Source organism: Solanum tuberosum, unplaced genomic scaffold (assembly GCF_000226075.1).
Source record: "Solanum tuberosum cultivar DM 1-3 516 R44 unplaced genomic scaffold, SolTub_3.0 scf00065, whole genome shotgun sequence".
NCBI lineage: Eukaryota > Viridiplantae > Streptophyta > Magnoliopsida > Solanales > Solanaceae > Solanum > Solanum tuberosum.
The window spans coordinates 40,456-44,847 of NW_006238992.1; positions in this window are offsets into that span (position 1 = coordinate 40,456).

Below are 4,392 nucleotides of genomic sequence, written 5' to 3' on the forward strand. Positions count from 1 at the left end.
TAATTAACCAATCATTATCACCGTCACTTTTTTTATTCAAAAATCCAAACTACTAGTTCATACGTCAACACCCACCTTTTTATCCCATAATAATATTATTCCCTCAAGTTCAATTTTGTCATCAGTGACTCCGTTTCCAACTTTTCAATTCAATTTTTCTACCCCCTTTTCACTATCCATAATATAATAATTAATATGAAACAACCACAATGTATTAGGAGGGGTGATTGATTCACCTGAAGCCTCTATATTCTCCTTGTGTTTATGCGTCGTTGATGCACAATGAGTTTGACGTCCTTTTTCTCGCCCAAACCCTTATTCTTTCTACAAATTATTTACTCTCTAATTATTATACATGACCAATTATAAAAGTGGTGAAAGTGAGCCACTACTAATTTTAATGTTATTTTCTTTTAACCACCAACTAAATTAATTATTAAAATTATCCCATTAAGTATATAATTGTAGTTAAGAATATCCCAAAACACTCATTTAGAATCTATCAGAGGAGTCTTTTATGACTTTCTTTTCCTTTCTTTGTTCTTTTTATAAATTGTATTTTCTTAATGTATAAATAGATTTAATATTTATTTGTTTTAATTCTTAGATTATTTCTTCTACTACAAATCGATATCTATATGTTATAATAAATCTAAAAATATAAGAGTGTTATGACATCCTTCTTAGTCCACATATTTATTCATTTGTATCATTTTCTTTTGACATTTTCTCTTATATATTAAAATAATTGCTTAATAATAATATCAACAATAATAATAATAATAACAATAATGATGATAATAATAATAAGAACAACAACAACTAGAATAAGAACAACAAGAACAAGAAGAAGAACAAGAAGAAGAACAAGAACAAGAACAGGAACAAGAACAAGAACAACAATAACAACAACAACAACAACAACAACAACCACAAGAACAACAACAACAACAAAGAAAGTCATAATGCACCTGGTGGTTTGGGCTTGAAACTTCCATGTTGGATGTCTCATGTTCGAAACCCCTTGCCAGCAAAAGCAAGGGGTCTTACTTTTGGATCAAATTCATTGCACCAGGCTTGCCTAGTGCGGATTACCTCTCATATGTGGTTTACGAGCTCTTGCATAGGAGCGGGGGTTTTACTTATCATCAAAAAAATTGTACACAAGTATATCGAAAAATGTCATATAATATGGTACAATGCAGTGCATATATGGCCAATCCATTGACTAAAAAGGCCAAAATTGTCTTGCTAGGTGCGCCGCAGACTCTCCAAGTGCATTTCGCAGATGCACTATCGCTCAACTATAATTGCAATAAAATAAAACTCAAAGTAATCTCCTCGGACATTTCTAAATGTTCCCTTGGACTCATTACAAAAGTAGAACCTGAAATTATCTCTTGAGCCATCCAGAATGGACCTCAGACTAATAACATAAAATAAATGAAGAAAGAGTCCTTATAGCATCACCGTGATTTGTAAGTAAAATTTGAATATCTTTCAAAAATAGAAATTAGTAACATACTGGTAAATTACTTTAAAAGACAAAATCACACGAAAATGGTGCATCCCTCCATTAAAAACCTGATTTTTATCAATAGATCCAATTTTATAGTAATATTAGTAACACACTCCCATGGAGCCCAAATACAGTAAAACTAAGCCATAGTTCATCGCCTCTACTAATGCCATGATCAAATTCATGTGTGATGCACATGAATTCTTGCCATCATGAACATACAAATCATAATACATTCATATCTTGCACATACAACGTAAAACATCCTCCACGGTAAAGATGAACTAACCTAGAACTCATGCAAGTGCAGGTTCAAGGCTCCATACCCAGAAATCATAGTATAAAGGGAGATAAAACACAACCATCAGAAGAAAATCACATAAATACACTAAATAAGAAACAACAATATCTATAACTAAGTTTAAAATTCTCTAAAGCATTATAATATAATGAAGTCAAGAATAAGAACAACCTAACCTAAGTCTTAAGAAAATGATACTAATATAAAGTCTCAAAATGGACAAAAAGGACATAAGATCATGCCAAAGCCTAAAATACAATCTAAAACATTCCTAACGTTCATGAACTCATAATATGTATAAAATCCAATTAACCTAAATCTAGGAAAAGAAATGGTAATCTATCTCAAATTCGAACTGCAATCACTAATCATCCCGCAAAAAATTTCCCCTTCCAAAGAGTCTTGAATTGTTTATACACTATAAAAAAATCTACTTATAAATATGGGACTAATGATACCTATATCGATTGCACAAAATTCAGACTCAAACATGGGTCAAAATTTGACCTTCAGGCTCAAAGCTGAAATAGAAAACTGATAACGCTTAGCTACACTTCATTTGATTCAAAGTGTAGGCGGTAGCAATCACGTATAAACCCAACGAAGAGTTGGGGTCGATCCCACAGGGAGCGGTACGGTAAAGAATTCAATTACAAAGTGAAATAGTGTTCTAATCATTTGTAGAGGTAGACATTTTCGAAGCAATTAAAGTAAATGGCAGGGGTTTGACAATTAATGTTAATTGGGGGGTATAGAGTGAACAATTATCAACTAAGAACACACTAAGGTAATCATGTAGAGAGGGATCCTCGGGAGTGTGATCGATTGAACGTCAATTTTGCCAGCGCTATATGGGTGATTATCACTTATTAAAAGTCATTGAATCTTAGTTGGTAGGCTAGGGTTTAGGGGTAATAGTCATTTATCAATCAACTATTACGAATCAAGCGAGTTCTCTAGAACCTCGACAAGCATAACAAATATAAATAGCCCAATACCTCAATTAATCTACTCTTTCAAGCTAGATTGGTAGGATTGAATTTAGACTCACTTTCTCAAGTTAAGTCCACAATAACCCAATCACTACAATCATCAATTAATAGTTCTAACTCTAAAACCTCTTTCTCAAGCAAGCTTAGAATGCTAGACTGGAACTGCATTAACAACTATAATTCATCAATTAAAACACAACTACTAACTGAACTCACTTCAAATCAACAATTAAATTAGTAAATACTTACACCCATAAGCTAATTGAAGCATTCAATCACATATTTAACCCCAAAAAATGGGGGTTTTATCCACACATAATAAAGAGCAAGAAATAATTACCGAATATGTTTTCCATTAGCTTGGGTAACAATCCATAAGTCTTCAAAATGCACAAATTGAATTCCAAATCAATTAAAACCTATATCTCTACTCATAAACTTAAAGAACAGTGTTAGGGATAAAAAAAACCCAATGTAGGAACTCTCCAAAATTTCAGAACTCCCTAAAACTCTTTTTAAAATCACATTTATACTCTTCCAGATTTTAAGTTTCAGAGCCACTCAGCGGAGTAAGTCGAGCCTCGCCGACCGATTCGGCGACTCGCCGAGTGCTTCCTTCCATCGCTTTCTTGACTTGGCTTTTCCACATTTTCCCTCTGTGACTTTAGGCAATCAGAGCTTCATTCGTTGACCTAGTCGACGGTTCGCCGATTCACCCTTTCAATCACCGAGTTGTCTTTTACCATGGACTGGCCTGCTGTAACTTTAGGCGGGTTGAAGAGCCACTCGGCGAACCGCCGAGTGGCTTTGGCGAGCATCAGCCTTGCTTTTCTTCATCTTTTTCAGCTTTTTTCTCCTTTTTGCCTGGTAATGTCCTTTCCTTGCTCTTTTGCCTTCATTGCTGCAAATTAGCATTTAAATATCTATTTAGAGAATAAAATAGCCATTGAGGACACCAAAACTCTAGATATTAAGTCCTAAATGAGTCAAAATCCCCGACTCATCAACACCCCCAACTTAAACTTTTGCTTGTCCTCAAGTAAAACATAAGATAAATCAGTTCAACAAAGATGTCTACAAATAGTACTACTCAAGAATCAAAATTAATGCACAACAGGTTCAATCTACCCATGCAATATTGAATTGTGCACTAAAAGTTTCAAACTCTTACTAGGCATCATCAAATAGAACTCAAGCTCACAATGCTTGCTTCAAATTTAAATTCAAGCGCAACAAAAGTATTTGAATGCCCTCACATCAATAATGATTCTATGCTCACACAAAACTCATCAAATTTTCAGATTTAAGCAATCAAAAGCAACTCTCACACTCTCAAAGATAAACACATGCATGATTTTACCCATAGACTTGCCCGTATTTTCCAATCAACATGATATTAATCTCAATGAAGATCACAAAGGTTTTTAAAGGCTTGTAACGGGGCTGAGGGTAAAGGTATGATCATTTTGACTTAGTGACTTCTACCTTCATGAAGAATGGCCTGCATTTCACTTTTTCCCCTTTTCTTTCACTCTTTTTTATTTTCACAATCCACCCTATATTCTTTTAAGGATGATTCA